Source organism: Meles meles, chromosome 1 (assembly GCF_922984935.1).
Source record: "Meles meles chromosome 1, mMelMel3.1 paternal haplotype, whole genome shotgun sequence".
NCBI lineage: Eukaryota > Metazoa > Chordata > Mammalia > Carnivora > Mustelidae > Meles > Meles meles.
The window spans coordinates 27,263,807-27,283,814 of NC_060066.1; positions in this window are offsets into that span (position 1 = coordinate 27,263,807).

Consider the following 20,008-nt stretch of genomic DNA (forward strand, 5'->3'; position numbering starts at 1 on the left):
ATTTGGGCTGAGCCTTCTCTTGTATCTTCCCTTTTTTTCCTATCTCTCTCTCTCTCTTTTTTTTTTCTTCCTTTTTTCTTTCCCCCTTTTTTTTCTTTCTTCTTCTCTATTTCTTTTCCTTTTCTTTTTTCTCTCATTTGGGTGGGGAATCCTGATTGCACAGAAGCGTTCCAGGGTGCACATTGACTGCACCACAATCGATAAGTCCAGCTGCATCTGTTTAGTCATCTCTTACCAAAATGACTAGGAGGAGGAATACCCAACAGAAGAAAAATAAAGAGGATGGGCCTTCTGCAACAGAACTAATGGCTATCGACATAGACAATATGTCAGAAAAGGAATTCAGACTAACAATTATCCAGGCAATAGCTAGGTTGGAGAAAGCCATGGATGACCAAACAATTGATTAGGGCAGAACTGAAAGCCACCAGGGATGATGTTCACAATGTTAGGGCAGAACTGAAAGCCACCAGGGATGATGTTCAAAATGCTCTCAATGAGTTCCAGTCCAATCTAAATTCTCTAAAAGCTAGGGTAACTGAGACAGAAGATACAATTAGTGATCTGGAGGACAAACAGATAGAGAGAAAGGATCAGGAGGAAGCCTGGAACAAACAGCTCAGAAGCCACGAAAACAGAATCAGGGAAATAAACGATGCCATGAAACGTTCCAACGTCAGAATTATTGGAATCCCTGAAGGGGAAGAAAAAGAAAGAAGTCTAGAAGATATAGTGGAAGAAGTTGTCTATGAAAATTTTCCCAATCTCACGAATGGAAACAATGTTCATGTACTAGAGGCAGAAAGAGCTCCTCCCAAGATTTTAGATTCTCGAAAGTCCTCACGGCACCTTATAGTTAAAATGGGGAATTATGTTTCAAGAGAGACCCTCTTAAAAGCAGCTAGGACAAAGAAGCTTCTTACATACAGAGGAAAGCCCATGAGAATAACGTCAGACCTTTCCACAGAGACCTGGAAAGCCAGGAAGGGCTGGCAAAATATATTCAGAGTACTAAATGAGAAGAACATGCAACCAAGAATACTCTATCCAGCAAGACTGACATTTAAAATGGATGGAGAGATAAAGAGTTTCCAAGACCAGCAAGGCTTAAAAGACTATGCAACCACCAAGCCGACACTGCAGGAAATATTAAGGGGGGTCCTATAAAAGAGAAAAAATCCTAAGAATATCATTGAACAGAAATATAGAAACAATCTATAAACAGAAAGACTTCAAAGGCAACACGATGTCAATAAAAACCTATCTCTCAATAATCACTCTCAATGTGAATGGCCTAAATGCGCCCATAAAACGACACAGGGTTGCAGATTGGATAAAACGACAGGACCCATCCATATGTTGTCTACAAGAGACCCATTTTGAACCTAAGGATACACCCAGACTGAAAGTGAAGGGATGGAGAAGCATCTTTCATGCCAATGGGCCTCAAAAGAAGGCCGGAGTAGCAATTCTCATATCAGATAAATTAGATTTTAAACTAAAGACTGTAGTCAGAGATACAGAAGGACACTACATAATTCTTAAAGGTACTATCCGCCAAGACGATCTAACAATTGTGAATATCTATGCCCCCAATATGGGAGCACCCAATTACATAAGAAAACTATTAATCAAGATAAAGAGCCATATTGATATGAATACAATAATAGTAGGAGATCTAAATACGCCTCTCTCAGAAATAGACAGATCATCGAAGCAGAAAATTAATAAAGAAATAAGAGCATTGAATGAAACATTGGACCAGATGGACCTCATAGACATATACAGAACATTCCACCCTAAAACAACAGAATACTCATTCTTCTCAAGTGCACATGGAACCTTCTCCAGAATAGACCACATACTGGGTCACAAAGCAGGACTCAACCGATACCAAAAGACTGACATTATTCCTTGCATATTCTCCGATCACAATGCTTTGAAACTGGAGCTCAATCACAAGGAAAAGTTCAGAAGGAACTCAAACACCTGGAAGCTAAAGACCACCTTGCTTAAGAATGCTTGGATCAACCAGGAGATCAAAGATGAACTTAAACAATTCATGGAAACCAATGAGAATGAAGACACCTCGGTCCAAAACCTATGGGATACAGCAAAGGCGGTTCTAAGGGGGAAATACATAGCCATCCAAGCCTCCCTCAAAAACATTGAAAAATCCAGAATACACCAGCTGTCTCTACACCTTAAAGAACTGGAGAATCAACAACAAATCAAACCAACTCCACATGCAAGAAGGGAAATAATCAAGATTAGAGCAGAGATCAATGAGGTAGAAACGAGAGATACAGTAGAACGTATCAATGAAACTAGAAGCTGGTTTTTTGAAAGAATCAATAAGATCGATAAACCATTGGCCACACTAATCCAAAAGAAAAGAGAGAAAGCCCAAATTAATAAAATTATGAATGAAAAGGGAGAGATCACAACGAACACCAAGGAAATAGAAACAATCATCAGAAATTATTACCAACAGTTATATGCCAATAAGCTAAGCAACCTAGATGAAATGGATGCATTCCTGGAAAGCTACAAACTCCCAAAATTGAACCAGGAAGAAATTGACAACCTGAATAGACCGATATCTAGTAATGAGATTGAAGCAGTGATCAAAAACCTCCCAAAAAACAAGAGCCCAGGACCTGACGGATTCCCTGGGGAATTCTACCAAACTTTCAAAGAAGAAATAACACCAATTCTCCTGAAGCTGTTCCAAAAAATTGAAGCAGAAGGAAAACTTCCAGACTCTTTTTATGAAGCCAGCATTACCCTGATCCCCAAACCAGGCAAAGACCCTACCAAAAAGGAGAATTTCAGACCAACATCACTGATGAATATGGATGCAAAGATTCTCAACAAGATCCTAGCAAACAGGATCCAGCAGCACATTAAAAAGATTATCCACCATGACCAGGTGGGATTCATCCCTGGGTTGCAAGGTTGGTTCAACATTCGCAAATCAATCAGTGTGATAGAACACATCAATAAGAGAAGAGAGAAGAACCACATGGTCCTCTCAATTGATGCAGAAAAAGCATTTGACAAAATCCAGCATCCGTTCCTGATGAAAACGCTTCAAAGTATAGGGATAGAGGGAACATTCCTGAACTTCATAAAATCTATCTATGAAAGACCCACAGCAAATATCATCCTCAATGGGAAAAAGCTTGCAGCCTTCCTGTTGAGATCAGGAACACGACAAGGATGCCCACTCTCACCACTCTTGTTCAACATAGTATTAGAAGTTCTAGCAATGGCAATCAGACAACAAAGAGAAATAAAAGGTATCCAAATTGGCAAGGAAGAAGTCAAACTCTCTCTCTTCGCAGATGACATGATTCTTTATATGGAAAACCCCAAAGACTCCACCCCCAAACTACTAGAACTCATACAGCAATTCAGTAACGTGGCAGGATACAAAGTCAATGTACAGAAATCAGTAGCTTTCTTATACACTAACAATGAAAATACAGAAAGGGAAATTAGAGAATCGATTCCATTTACTAATGCACCAAGAACCATAAGATACCTGGGCATAAACCTAACCAAAGAAGTAAAGGACCTGTACTCGAGGAACTACAGAACACTCATGAAAGAAATTGAAGAAGACACAAAAAGATGGAAGACCGTTCCATGCTCTTGGATTGGAAGAATAAACATTGTTAAAATGTCTATACTGCCTAGAGCAATCTATACTTTTAATGCCATTCCGATCAAAATTCCACCAGTATTTTTCAAAGAGCTGGAGCAAATAATCCTAAAATTTGTATGGAGCCAGAAGAGACCCCGAATTGCTAAGGAAATGTTGAAAAACAAAAACAAAACTGGCGGCATCACGTTACCCGATTTCAAGCTTTACTACAAAGCTGTGATCACCAAGACAGCGTGGTACTGGCATAAAAACAGACACATAGACCAGTGGAACAGAGTGGAGAGCCCAGATATGGACCCTCAACTCTATGGTCAAATAATCTTCGACAAAACAGGAAAAAATATTCAATGGAAAAAAGACAGTCTCTTCAATAAATGGTGCTGGGAAAACTGGACAGCGATATGTAGAAGAATGAAACTCGACCATTCTCTTACACCATACACAAAGATAAACTCGAAATGGATAAAAGACCTCAACGTGAGACAGGAATCTATCAGAATCCTAGAGGAGAACATAGGCAGTAACCTCTTCGATATCAGCCACAGCAACTTCTTTCAAGATAAGTCTCCAAAGGCCAAGGAAACAAAAGCAAAAATGAACTTTTGGGACTTCATCAAGATCAAAAGCTTCTGCACAGCAAAGGAAACAGTCAACAAAACAAAGAGGCAACCCACGGAATGGGAGAAGATATTTGTAAATGACAGTACAGACAAAAGGTTGATATCCAGGATCTACAAAGAACTTCTCAAACTCAACACACACAAAACAGATAATCATATCAAAAAATGGGCAGAAGATATGAATAGACACTTCTCCAACGAAGACATACAAATGGCTATCAGACACATGAAAAAATGTTCATCATCACTAGCCATCAGGGAGATTCAAATTAAAACAACATTGAGATACCACCTAACACCAGTTAGAATGGCCAAAATTAGCAAGACAGGAAACAACGTGTGCTGGAGAGGATGTGGAGAAAGGGGAACCCTCTTACACTGTTGGTGGGAATGCAAGTTAGTGCAGCCACTTTGGAGAACAGTGTGGAGATTCCTGAAGAAATTAAAAATAGAGCTTCCCTATGACCCTGCAATTGCACTGCTGGGTATTTACCCCAAAGATACAGATGTAGTGAAAAGAAGGGCCATTTGTACCCCAATGTTTATTGCAGCAATGGCTACGGTCGCCAAACTGTGGAAAGAACCAAGATGCCCTCCAACGGATGAATGGATAAGGAAGATGTGGTCCATATACACAATGGAGTATTATGCCTCCGTCAGAAAGGACGAATACCCAACTTTTGTAGCAACATGGAGAGGACTAGAAGAAATTATGCTGAGCGAAATAAGTCAAGCAGAGAGAGTCAAGTATCATATGGTCTCACTTATTTGTGGAGCATAACAAATAACATGGAGGACATGGGGAGATGGAGAGGAGAGGGAGTTGAGGGAAACTGGAAGGGGAGATGAACCATGAGAGACTATGGACTCTGAAAAACAACCAGAGGGTTATGAAGGGGCGGCGGGAGGGGGTGGGGTGGGGTGGGAGGTTGAGGAACCAGGTGGTGGGTAATAGGGAGGGCACGTACTGCATGGAGCACTGGGTGTGATGCCAAAACAATGAACACTGTTATGCTGTAAATAAGCAAATAAAAATAAATTAATTAATTAAAAAAAAAGAAAAAGGAAACATCAATAAGAGCAACAATAATCTAACAAAATTAATTTTCAATGGAAGAGCAGACACTTAAACACAAATTTAAAATGCAATCAGGTTTATTGACTTTATACTTTTTTTTGTTCACTTCTTAAGTAAATCTGTCTTCATAAAAACATTACTGAAAACTATGAAACACTGATGAATGAAATTAAAGATGACACACACAAAAATGGTAAGATCTTCCATACTCATGGATTCAAGACTTAATTTTGGTAAAATGTACATATTACCCAAAAGCAATTCAATGCTCAAAACAGATTCAATGCAGTCCCTATCAAAATATCATGTGCATTTTTTTACAAAACTAGAAAAAATAATCCTAAAGTTTGTATGGAACCAGAGAAAACCTTGAATAGCCAAAACAATCCTGAGAAAGAACAAAGCTGAAGGTATCACATGCCCAGATATAGACAAAGCTGTAATAGTCAAAACAGTATATAACTGGCACAAAAACAGACAGAATAGAGACCCCAGAAATCAACGTATAATTACATGGTCCATTAATCTATGACAAAGGAGGCAAGTGTATGCAATGGGAAAACATGGTCTTTTCAATAAATGGTTCTGGAGAACTGGACAGTTAACATGTAAAATATGAAACTGGACCACTTTTACAGCATACACAAAACAAACTTAAATTCATGTGCGACCTGAAACCATAAAATTCTGAGAAGAGAACACCAACAGTAATTTCTCTGACATTGGCTGTAAAGATGTTTTTCTAGATATGTGTTCCTTGACATGAGAAACAAAAGCAAAAATAAACTATTGGGACTACATCAAAATAAAAAGCATTTGCACAGCAATGGAAACCATCAACAAAACAAAAATACACCCTACTGAATGGGAGAAGATATTTGCAAATAATATATTTGATAATGAGTTAATAATCAAAATATATTTAAAAAATTATACAACTCAACACCAAAACACACCAATCTGATTAAAAAATAGGCAAAGGACCTGAGTAGACATTTTTCCAAAGAAGACATGCAGGTGGCCAACAAACACATAAAAAGATGCTCAACATCACTAATTATCAGGGAAATGCAAATCAAAACCACAATGAGATATCACCTCACACCTGTTAGAATAGCTAACAATAAAATGAAAAGAAATAAGTGCTGGTGAAGCATTAGAAGAAAAGGAAACCTTGTGCACTGTTGGTGGAAATATGAAATTGGTACAACCACTGTGAAAAACAGTAGGGAGGCTTCTCAAAAAATCAAAAATTAAAATACTACTGGATCCAGTAATTCCACTACAGAATATTTACCCAAAGAAAATAAAAATACTGGGAGACCTGGGTGACTTAGTGGGTTAAAGCCTCTGCCTTCAGCTCAGGTCACGATCCTAGGGTCCTGGGATTGAGCCCTGCATCTGGCTCTCTGCTCGGCCGGGAGCCTGCTTCCTCCTCTCTCTCTCTGCCTGCCTCTCTGCCTACTTGTGATCTCTGTCAAATAAATAAATAAAATCTTAAAAAGAAAAGAAAAAGAAAAGAAAAATACTAATTGAAAAAGATATATACATCCTATTTTTATTATAACATTATTTACAATAATCAAGATACGGAAGCAACTTAAGTGTCCATTGATGGATGAACATATGTGTGTACATAGAGACACACACAATGGAATATTATGCAGCTATAAAAATGATCAGATTCATTGCCTTTTGCAACAACATGGGTGGACCTAGAGGATATAATGAAATAAATGAGACTGAGAAAGACAAATACTATGATTCCACTCAAATGCGCAATAAACAAACAAACAGAAAACAGAATAACACCCATATTTAGAGAACTGGTGGTTTTCAGAAGGGACACGGATGGGGGGTTAGGCAAAATGGTTGAAGGAAAGAGAGGTATCCAGGCTTTCAGTTAGGGAATGATTAAGTCATGGGAAGAAAAGATACAGCGTGAGAAATATAGTCAAAGATACTGTACTAGCAATGCAATGGGACAAATGGTAGGTATATTTGTGATGAATATAGTGTAATATACAAACTTGTCAAATCACTAAGTTGTAAACCTGAAAAAAATTTAATACTGGGTGTCAACCATACTCAAATTAAAAAGATATATATCAAATGAAACAGTATTTTTAAATTTTTAATATTTGTTTTGTAATTTAAAATAACTTGAAACTATTTTATCTGATCTTGACCATAACCATGTAATATATCTACCATAGTTATTATTCCTTTAATTGTATAGATAAATCAGGTTCAGAGAAAGTGGTGTTTTGCTAAAAGTTAGTAAGAGAGTGAAGTAAAATTCTATTAGTGTGCTATTCTTGCCATACAGAGGTATGGAGATAAATAGTATGTTAGGTTTCTACAGCTTCCAGATAAACTCTAGGACTTATTATTCTTGTGGTTATGGTTGTTTTGGGGAGGGGGAAATGATAATGGCAGGGGATGGAGTCCTTTTTTATATATTACAGGGAAATCAAAGTAGTGTTCAAATATTCATTTAATAACAATTATATTCTAATGAAAAACTAGTATCTAAATATACAGTAAATGGCAGAATATATTACTCTTATATTCAAAAGAAGTGTCCATTAAAATGAAATAGTTTCATACTTAAATATTTAAACTCAGAGCTAGTGGGTTAAAATTTTTAAAAAATCTAAAAAGTTTTGGATTGTTTTACTTCATTATCAAATTGGTACACATAGTGCATGAAATAGTGAACCAAAGAACATCATTTAGATGGATACACAAAACAATTTAATTAAGGAAGCATTAAGCATAATGATAGGGAGAAATATAAATTAAAAATTGTAATAAGCCTAAAAATAGAAGTCATTTTGAATAATGCCAGCAGCTTGATTAATTTTAAATATATCAAAAAGCCTATGTCATAATAAAAAGAATTTGGTTTTGTCTCTTATCCCCTTTAAAGAACTAGAAAATTATGTAGGTGTATACTTTTTGTTTGTTTGTTTGTTTGCTGTTTTGAGAACACACTCAAATTATTCCTCTTCACAAGTTTATTTTATAGCTAATTTAAATGTGATTTTTTAAAAAACTAAGTGAAGCTCTACTATTTTTCTTTCTATCCTCATCCAAGGAAATCAAATTTCTAGGGAGTCTTATAAGTCATTAGCACAGAGAGTCACTGGCAGAGATGAACGAAAGTGTGACTTTTTGCATGTATTAGTGTGGGAGAAGAATTTTACAGGTATTACACTAATTGATAGACATCTTCCCTCATTATTCAAAGATTCTGTATTTGCTAATATGCCTAATTATATTTGCTATTTTGCCTACTACTAACATTTATTTGTAACTCCAAAATCAATACTTCTAATGCTTTTGGGGTCATCCTGGATATGCCAGAGTGGCAACGAATTTGAGTCACCAGACATGCACATTCACAGCTAAGGACCAAGGAAAGCTCTGCCTGCTTGTTTCATTACTCATAAAAGGTAACCAATGGATGGTAGGGGCAGTGCAGTGTGCCAAAGAAATTTCCAGCTGTGCTCATTGGCCAGAGCTTGAATCTCTACTCTGGGATATTTTGTTCATTATAATGCTATACTAAGGAATTATTTTTCTTTTCAAAGGGTCTCACATATTTGTTACTGAAGCAACCTACTGGTGCAGAAGTATAGTAACAGCAAAATCAATTCCCTGATAAAAATGTCTATTGTTCAGGTAGTAGTGATGTTCACAGAGTGACAGGATACAAGCACCTGATCCTCACGTAGCATAAATGCATGCCGCCTCCTGTGTGATCCCTTGTAGATCCAGCCTGCTTCTTCTCCAATGCTTCCTCTTAGAGTTGTGTCTGATTTTTTTAAATTTAAATTCAATTAGCCAACACATAGTACATCGTTAGTTTCAGATATAGTGTTCAGTAACTCATCAGTTGCATATAACACTTACTGCCTGCATCCAGTTTTAGTACCAGTATTCATCTGAATCCAGTGGGGGAATGGGATGATTCTGCTTTTGTTTCTTGGCCAGGAATCACTTCAACTTGAAAGTCTTGTGACAAGTCATGGTGAGGAACAGCCAACCCCACACACCACAGTGGTGGAGAAAAGGAGAGAGCTAAGTAATCCTCGACGGCTTTTTTACTACTCAATTTGTTCTTAATATGTTTGTGTGTGTGCATGTGTGTGTGTGTTTATGCTCCTTTTTGGAAATAATAGAGATTAAATCAGAGAGCAAGAAAATTTATTTTGGTGCTAAAGGGTAAAAGGGTAAAGGTAAATGCTGGAGAACTCTTTAAAAAGATATACATAAATTTATTTAATTTTAGGTGATTATATTCACTTCCATTTATTAAAACTAATATATTTTCATTAATAATATAAAAATCTATGAATGTACAGGACAAGCCTCTGGTTTTTTTCCTATTTCATATAAGCCTTATACTGATAGTGTTCTTCTTCCTTTCCTTCCTTCCTTCCTTCCTTCCTCCCATCCTTTCTTCATTCCCTCTTTCCTTTTTTTTTCTTTTCTTTTTCGTAGTTTTTCTTATATGGATATCATTTTTCTTAAAGAACTCTTCAGAAAATTCCATCATATATAAAGGATGAATTAAAGTTATTAAGAAAAATATAAAACATTCCTAACATATCCCTCTGAGTTCATTTTTTCCCAGTGATACCAAAGTAGTTATCACCACTGATGAAATCAAATGGATATTTTGAAACCTTCCCATAAAATAATTTACTAACACATTCAAGTTCCAGAATGTGGGAAGAAAGAAGTACATATAATTTGCTGTTATTCCATTGGCCACCAGACCGATTAGCTTTGGAGGAGGTAAAAATCGGTAGCATTTATTCCTGAGAGTTATAACCCCAGACAATATTCATTAGTTCTATTACCACCAAGTAAAGGAATAATTGAGGAAAACTAGAAATTTTTGAAATCTTAAGTTTTTAACATATTTTAGCTATTGTGTAGAACAGACTCTTAGTGTTACTACCTTACCTTCTCCTGCTATTCACGCCCTTCTGTAATCCCCTCTTCTTGCATATGGCCAGAACCCGTGACCATCAGAATACAGCAAGGATGGAATGCCACTCTCATGATTGCATTACAGAATATCATAACTTGTCTTTTCTGGCAGAGTCTCTTCCTTGCTGGTTTTGATGAAACAAATTGTTATATTGTGAACTGACCATTGGGAAGCAAGGGACCAAGAGTGGCCTCTGGACAAAAGCTAAGAAGAAAAATGCCCTTAGAATGAACACCAACCCACAAAAAAAGGAGTATGTGTAATCACCATGAGTGAGCTTAAATCAGATCCTCCCCTAGTTGAGTCTTCAGGTAACACAGTTCTAGCTAACATCTTTGTGAGACACCTTGAGCAGAGAACCCAGATAAATCATGGCCAGAGTACTTACCCCTAGAAATCCTGAGATAATAAATGGGTTGTTGTAACCCACCAATATTTTGGTAATTTGCTATTCAGTAATAGAACACTAATAGGGATACATAGTATCAGTATCATTAAGCAAAAACCATTTATAAGTCCTTTAATTTGGTGAAAGAAATAAGGTAGGAAATGAAAGCAGAAAAAAAAAGGAAAGAAAGGATACATACATATGTATTAACTGTAATGATATTTAAAATTATTTCCAAAGTGCCTTACTCTAATTCAAAGTTTGCACTTATTTTGACAAAATTACAAATCTTTAAATGTTGCTTTTGGACTTAATGTTTTAGAGAAAGACATGGGAGAATTAGCTTAAATTTCCTTTAATGTGTTTTTTAGCTTAGAGATACCAAGAAAATATTTTTCCCTAGTTATTGCTGGGGAAATCCTTAGACATTTTCCTTTTCTTCTTTTTTAAAATCAACCTTCCCCTTTTTGGTCTCAGATTTTTTTTTAATTCTGAATATAGTAGGCATAAAAACTTGAACTATATATCAAAGGATTTTTTTGTTTCATCTATTATGAATTGGAAGTCTCCCCTATAATGAGAATTTCTATTTATTTATTCAGAATAGGACTTTAAGTGGTTTGCAAATAGCCGTGAATCCTAGAAATGGCAAATACAAAGAAAAATTTGAAAGGAAAGTAGACTATTTAGACTTTGTTCAAGTATAATCAAAGTGAAGTTGCTTCTTCTGTCTGATGCTAAGATAGTAAAAAAAAAAAACAAAAGTCCATTATTTGGTGAATGAGAGATAGAGCTTTTGATACAATACAATCATAGGAAAATTGTTTCAGAGATGGTGTTGGAGAAGTAATGGATTTTGAAACAATGTAATCACACCAAAGGGAATTTCAGGTCCTTGTCTAAAGTAACTTTATGAATAGTCTTACCTACTTTGATAAAATTATAAGTTTTAAACAGAAGTGAAGAATGTTATATAAGTAGTTGAGAATTTTAAGTATCCTTCATAGATGACTATAAGGTAGTTAGCATGATCTGAAATCCATATCTTTACCACTCAAACCATGGACATATAGCTTTTTAATTGTGAAATAACAAGGTATAGGTCTTCCTTGACTTATGATGGTGTTGTATCCTGACATACCCATTTTAAGTTGAAAATACTATTCAATCAAAAATGCATTTAGGGGCACCTGGGTGGCTCACTGGATTAAAGCCTCTGCCTTCGGCTCAGGTCATGATACCAGGGTCCTGGGATCGAGCCCCGCATTGGGCATTCTGCTCAGCAGGGAGACTCTTTCCTCCTCTCTCTCTGCCTACTTGTGATCTCTGTCTGTCAAATAAATAAATAAGTAAATAATATCTTTTAAAAAAATGCATTTAATATACCTAACCTACCAAACACCCTAGCTTAGCCTAACTTAAATGTGCTAACACGGACATTAGCCTACAACTGGACGAAACCAACTAACACAAAGACGATTTTATAACAAAGTGTTGAATATCTCATGTTATCCATTGAATACTGTACTGAAAGCAAAGAATTTTTGGATGAGTAGAGAATGGTTGTCAGTGTAAGTGTTGTTCACCCTCATGATGGCATGGCTGACTGGGAGCTACCTCTCACGGCTAAGGCCCAGCATCATGAGAGAGGGTTGTGCCCCATTGGGCAAGCTCAAGGAAAAGATCAAAATTCAAGGTACATCGCTACTGAATGCGTATCTCTCTCACAGCACTGTGAAACCAAAAAAATCCCAAGTCAAAACATCGTAATTAGGGAACCATTTCTACATAATCCCATTTTGTTTCTTGTGATGAATTTTGTATATAAATTTGGGAAAATGAAACTAATATTTAATTGACTCTTTTTTTCAGTATTTAAATTTATTTATTTTTTCAGCGTAACAGTATTCATTGTTTTTGCACAACACCCAGTGCTCCATGCAATACGTGCCCTATTACCCACCACCTGTTAATATCTAATTGACTCTTAAAATCAGTTTGTCTCTCCTTTACTAAGGAACAGGTTTTGGTAAATACATATATTGGTAAGAAATATCTGTTCTCTTATAACATAAATCTTTATGGTATAAAATACAGCTTAACCTTCTCCCAAATAATGCTTTAAGGAAGGATTCACATTCAAAAATTTTTTAAACATGTGTTTTAAGTTTTAGGTCATTAAAGTATTTAATTTGCTGTTGCCAAAGATTGCCATTTTCTATTATTTCCAAGTACCAGAGGAAATGTTACTGTGATTTAATCTGTGCATGTTGTTTGGTTAGAAACATGAAACATTGTCCTTGTCAGATTTAGTCTGCTAAACTGGGGATAAGCCCTATATTTTGTTGATATGTTTTTCTTTTTGTGATACTAAATCATTTCACAATAAACTGTCAAGACAGAAGGCTTTAGGGATAGCTTTTACCTCTATACAACAGATGTTGCTTTATCATCTTGTCAGCTTCAGGTATTTTACGTCAGGTTATTCAATAATGCAAGAAAATTGTTAAGTTTCTCACAGGTTAGAATAATGGTCTATTCATACTTTATAATTTCTATGTTTCATTGCAAAACCATATCAACCTTCGTTTCGACCTAGGATCTATAAGTCAGTACCCATATTAGACATCTCAGTGTGGGAGAAAAGTTGAATTGTACTAATTACTGTCACAAAATTAACTAAAACACAGCAAGTTTCTTAATCCAGGCACTACTGGCATTTGAACCAGATCAGTCTTTCCTGTGGGGGCTGTCTTGTGCATTTAGCGCTCAGGATTTTTGGCGGCATCCTTGGCCTCTACCCACTAGATGCTGATGGCACCCCCTCTAGTGGCAAGAGGCAAAATGCTCCAGGCATGGCCAAATACCCTCCTGGGGAGTGGGGAATTATCCCTGGTTAAGAGCCACTGTTACACAGAAGAGTCTTACGCTGTTTGTAGAAAAAACTAATTTTTCATTGTTCAAGATTTTAGCTAGGCATTTACACAAATTTAAATATAGATTCAAATACGTCTAGAATTATAATGTTATTTATTTTTATATCATGATTTAGAAGACACTTGTAGTATTTTCCTGGCTTCTATTCTGACAGAATTATGTGTGACTTCTGTTGGTTAGACAAAATGAATGTGGTTCATATTGATATTTGATTATTCATAGTGCCATATAGTCTAATAGCTATAAGAACCCATAAATATATTTGCTTCTGGGGTTTTCTTCTATCCCTGTGAAATACTTGACTTGCTGTGAAACTAAAATTTTGTTTTACCTGAAATTCTGAACGACTTATGAGCTGTAGCTGTGAAAAATAACTTCATGCTTAATTTCACTTAATTACTTCAGATAACTTGGGCCTGAGACATGTGTCCTCTACTCTGCTATGTGTTTTATTTTTTTAAAATATTTTTTGTGTTATTTCTTAAATAAGTTGCAAGAGTGAAAGTGATGAGTTGGTAGTTTTAAGCAATAATATAATAGGGCACATCTGCCAAATACATTATGAATTAATAAATAGCAGAAAGGTATAAGGGTAAATAAAATTTAAAAATAGACTTAATTCTCCTTCCTAATCAAAAATAAGACTTTTCTCTTATTCTAAGAACATTCATTTTAGAAAATGTATAATTGTAAGTACATTCTCCTTTTAGAAAAAAAAACATATATATTCTTTGGAAAACTACATAGGTCTTTTGTCTGATTTAAGACCCAGAGAAGTCTTTCTCAATGATGGGGGAGACAGCTCTGAAATGTTAGCGTTTTTCAGTTTCTGTGGGAGGGTAGGAGCCTAAATTACTCTAAGTTATGAAACTGCCTCCTGTCCTGAGAGGATTTTTGTTTTGTTTTGTTTTCCTCTGGATTAAGCCACTAACTACAGCCATGGTCACTACAATTACCAGGTGGATCTGGTGAACTATGTGTGACCAATAGTGCATATGTATATTCAACCCATGTTTTATCAGTCTTCTTTGTTAGGAAACACTATGTATATATTTTTCCCCCTACTCTTCCCTCTCTGTTGATCTCTGACTATTGCAAGGTTTGGGGAAGCCAGAATTAATGTTATTAAAGATATTTGAAGTCTAGTTTCACCCGTGCTTTCATTCCTTTTACCGGAAAGCCGGGAAGAAAGAAGTTAGGCTCCTCGCATTACCGCTGTATAGTTACTAGGTCCCTATTCTGGCGTTGCAGTGAATACTGCAGCCAAGAAACGTATTGGAAGAGTCTCCATTTTGCTGACTAGGGCTTCGATTCTTACTGCTGCTATAGGTTAAATAAGATGTATTGAGAAAAGAAAATACTGGCAGATATGCCCTGGAGAGTAACTTTCTTAACTGAATCCCCTGCCATCTCTGCTTTTCTGCTGAATAAGTCCAGAAATAAAGCTATAAAAATAGTGCGACTGTGTTTGGAAACAGTAAGTTAGAGAGTGGAGCTCTGCTGATGTCAAAGGCCTTTAGGCAAAATACCTTAAGAGGTTTTCTCTCTTCTTTCCACTCTCTTCCTCTTCTCTCTCCTTTTCCTCTTTCCTTCCTTTTTCCTTCATTTATGTGTCTTTGTGTTTATTAAAAGGCCAATCTTAAGTTAAAGGTTTATTAACTTGAAGCATGTGGCAATTTAACATCTGGACAGTTTTCTCGAGACTATCTCCTGTGCACAAGTAACAGAATTACTAAACTGCTTTCAGTCAAGGCAAAGAACCCTTACTTATACAATTCTGATAAAAACCTACCTCAAAGAAACTCAGCTGTATGGGCTTTTAGTATTTCTTCCTCACTATTTCTGTCTTCAGGATCTGCTGATCCATTAGTTTAATAATTCCTAGCCCCGTTTCAAAAATATTTTTAAAAACTTAGGACTATTGATAAAGTTCTGATACCATCTTATAAAACCACAGTCATAACAACACAATGATCTATTTTCATATCCTTCAGCAATGCAAGTCCTATATTTCTATTCATCCAGGCAGTCTCCAAACCTTTTTTTCTTCTACCAGGATGTAAAGAGAAACTGTGCATCATGGTTACTGTCAAAATAAATAGGTATTAATGGTGTTAAAATAAAATTCAGATTTTGTCATATTTTTACTGATTGTCCCTAACTTACAATGGTTCAACTTGGGTTTGTTTTTTTTTTTTCAACTTATGGTGGTACTAAAGTGGTACACATTCAATAGAAGTGCACTCCTCTGAATTTGGATTGTTTTTCCTAGGCTAGCGACATGTGGTACAATTTTCTCGCAGGATGCTGGGCAGTGAGCCCCAGCTCACAGTCTCCCATGCAATCACAGCGGGAAACAGCAGATACACTCAAACCATTCTGTACCCTTACAACCATTGTGTTTTTCACTTTTAGTACAGTATTCCATCATATACATGAGATATCAAACACTTTATTATAAAATAGGCTTTGTGTTAGATGATTTTGGCCTTCTTTAGGCTAATATAGATATTTTGAGCATATTTGAGATAGGCTAAGCTAAGCTATGATGTCAGTAGTTTAGATGTATTAAATATATTTTTGACTTACAGTATTTTCAATTTGTGATGGGTTTATTGATAGGTAATCCCATCATAAATTGAGGAAAATCTGTAGTTGGTATCCAATCAGTTATAGGAAAAATACTAATTCTTTGTTTAATTTACAAAATCACCATATTATATCAGTTTTGTGGATCATTTTAATATCATGTTGGACTAATATTTATTTCACTGAGTTTGGCAAAAATGAAATTATCTTGGTTGTAGATGTGGTGGTAACACAACCATACATATTTTCCCAAATTCATCTAATAATACACTTAAATTTAGTAAATTTTGCTATATATAAATATACCTCAGGAAAGCTTATTTAAAATAGAGAAATATTAAACTGCCTGTGCATGTAACAATACAGATGAATCTTAAAAATGTATATATTGAGGGGGGAAAAAAAAGCCAGTTACAAAAAAGCAAATTCCAAATGAAATTGAAGAATAGACAAGGATAATTTAGAGTTATAACAAATAGTAGTTTCTGAAAAGGGATAAGGATTGACAAATGGGAAATGAATAAACTATCTGGGGTGGGGAAAATACCTCATATCTTGACTGTTATGTTGGCTATACAGCTAAACATTTGTCAGAACTCAATCATTTGTACATTTAATGCTGGTGCATTTTACTTTAATAAGTAATTTAAGGAATAACAATAAATTCAACTCGCCAATTCATTCCAAGCCCCTATGGTGTCTCTGCTTACTCCTATTTCCCATTTCTATTTCCATATATATTCCCTAGAGTTTGATGCCATGCAAAGAATTGTGGAGGAGATGATACTGCTGCCCAGAGTCTGTAATTCCTGGACAACTCCTACCTAAGTGCGAAAGCAACACTCTGGCTCTTATGATATTCTAAACAACACTTCTTTGGTATTGTAGTGACATCATCCTAGGACTTTTACAATGTCAGTACAAAATCATGGCTTCAAAATATGGAGCTCAAAATCCAGTTTTTGACAGTTAATGCCATACACACAGAGGCGACTGGGAGCTATAAAATAGACCCTTGACCCGCAACACATTTCCTCTTGAGAGATGCATGCAGACTGCCAGATACAAAATAGTGGGCATTTAAACCCACAGCCAGAAGATTTAGTTTTAAATATTACTTGAACACAGCCATTATACTTGTGTAATTTGTGGTGATATTACAAAAAGTAGTTTCCTGATTATAAAGACCCCAATAACGGAATTATGCCTGGTATTTAAGGTTAAATTAAGGGAAAAGTCATAAAGCTTGGACAAAACCTGAACGATGTACTGTAAAGCATGAGGGAGTGGGTGGGCTCATTAGGAGAGGCCTCTGTTTGTATTCCACCAGATCATCACATGACTCTGTATTCCTGTGCTTGAAATAAATACACTATTTGTTTTGCTGAGAGCCTTCAGTAAGTATCATTGCATTAACTGAATTCTGAAAACATTGTGAAATGAAACAAACATATAGGGAATGAAATACCACCTATAGTACTCATGAAGCAAAGCTGGAAGACAGCTTAGTATGGGTCATTCACTTGATGCCCAGAATGAGTTAGGCTCAACCATCAGGCATCAACAACATGGGACCAAGGCAAGGAACACTCTTTAGGCAAGAGCCTGGAAGGAAAGGGACATTCGCTCTTTGCAAGCAGCTTGATTCCAAGAGAAACAAAGTAGAGAAGAGCTGAGTTGAGTGTGCCTGCTGGACAGGCTTCCCATATTTATCAAATCTACCTTCCCAGCAAGGAAAGAAACCTGAGTATACCACCTGGGGTTATATTTTCCTTTGTTGGAAGGAAACAAGAGAGATGGTAAGCATTCTATAGTAACAACTACCTTGTTCTAATATTATAACTGGGATGTAGTAGCTCTCCATGGGTTATGAACAACACATCTTTCCAAATTTGATGCATTGAGCTTGGTTTCTTCCAATTAGGTAGGGTTGTATGCCAATGTTAAAAGTTCTAAAAATATCTTCTTTTCTTGATTATTCAAATATCTTTATAATTACCCTTACTATCATTATCAATTTCACCATTCAGGCCAACTCTTCAGAGTCAGGGAGAAAAGACAATGCAGCTTGTTTAGATCAGGAAAGTAACAAATGCATTTCTGTTGTCCTCAAAGCAATATCACTTTTGTTACAATTCCATCTGTTCCATCTGTTTATATGAAAAACATGAAGTCTTTAAAAACCATAAAAGCACCAAGCCATATTTCTTCAAATATGATCCTACACATGTATCTGTTGCATATTTTTTCATCTACTCTCATAACAGGTCTATACCTTAGGTATAGTCACATCTAGGGAAGCTAACTATGTTGTCACGGTTCTGAATGTCTCTTGACACTATAGTAATCTCCTTATTCAGAGGAAATTGGTTGGATTTATGGAACATTCATGTCCATGGACCATTCATGGAAGAAATTGTCTTCCAACTTCAAAAGATCTCTAGAATACCTCTTTCATTGAATGAACCAGAAAATCCCCAGTCTGTGCCTAGCACAAGCTTGTTAAGGATTACAGGATGTCTTAGCTTTTTGCACAAAGTAAAAAGGAATATTCACCTAATTTTAAGTAGTTATACACCTGATGGTACATGTTCATCAGTATATTAGGGCATGGAGAATCCCCAGGTAATGCTGCATGGCTTTTAGATGGAGAGTGGTTTTCTGCAGAGGAGTACAGTAGAATGAACACGTTTTTTTGAGATCAAACAGGCTTGGATTTAAACCCTAAATTCAAAATGTACTAGGAACAACTAAATAAATTGCTAAGTTCTTCTGAATTTCAATTTTCTCAGCTGAAAAAATAAAGAGAATAACTGCTGTTGTACTTATTTAACAGCGATGTGTATATAAGGAAGCTAACTCATAAATACAAGATATCCAGGGGTGCCTGGGTGGCTCAGTGGGTTAAGCCGCTGCCTTCGGCTCAGGTCATGATCTCAGGGTCCTGGGATCAAGTCACGCATTGGGCTCTCTGCTCAGCAGGGGGCCTGCTTCCCTCTCTCCCTCTCTGCCTGCCTCTCTGCCTACTTGTGATCTCTTTCTGTCAAGTAAATAAATAAAATCTTTAAAAAAAAATACAAGATATCCAGTAGTATTTGTGCCATTTATTCACAGCATTTGTATCTTGTATAAAAGTCCACAAGTCTGCTTTGAAGGGGCGGGGGTGGGAGGTTGGGGGAACCAGGTGGTGGGTAATAGGGCACGTACTGCATGGAGCACTGGGTGTTGTGCAAAAACAATGGATACTGTTACGCTGAAAAAAAAAAAAGTCCACAAGTCTGTAAGACTACCATTATTTAACCCATATTATACTTCCACTCTATTTTTTTTTATTTCAAAAGGGAATATTATTTGTTCACCATGCAGTAATAATAATACTTTATCACTAGGTGATAAAAAATGATGAAATGCATTAATGCAGCAAAATTTAAAACATATCTTAAATATATCTTAATATATATCTAAAATATATCTTAATGTATACATAGAAGAATGCACATTGTCATGCTTTATTATAAGCTTGAAGATAATTTTCTAGAAATACAGGATATATTTATATTTTAAAGTGCTAATCATGATTAGACTTCATTCTTTTTGTGTTTTGGGATTATCTTTAAAAAGTCAAAAGGCAATATAGGTACTTTCTCAATTTTGTTGTCATTATGCTGCAAGTAATCCCCAGGTATCTTTTTCAGAAAAAGGTATTAATATCTCTGCTAGA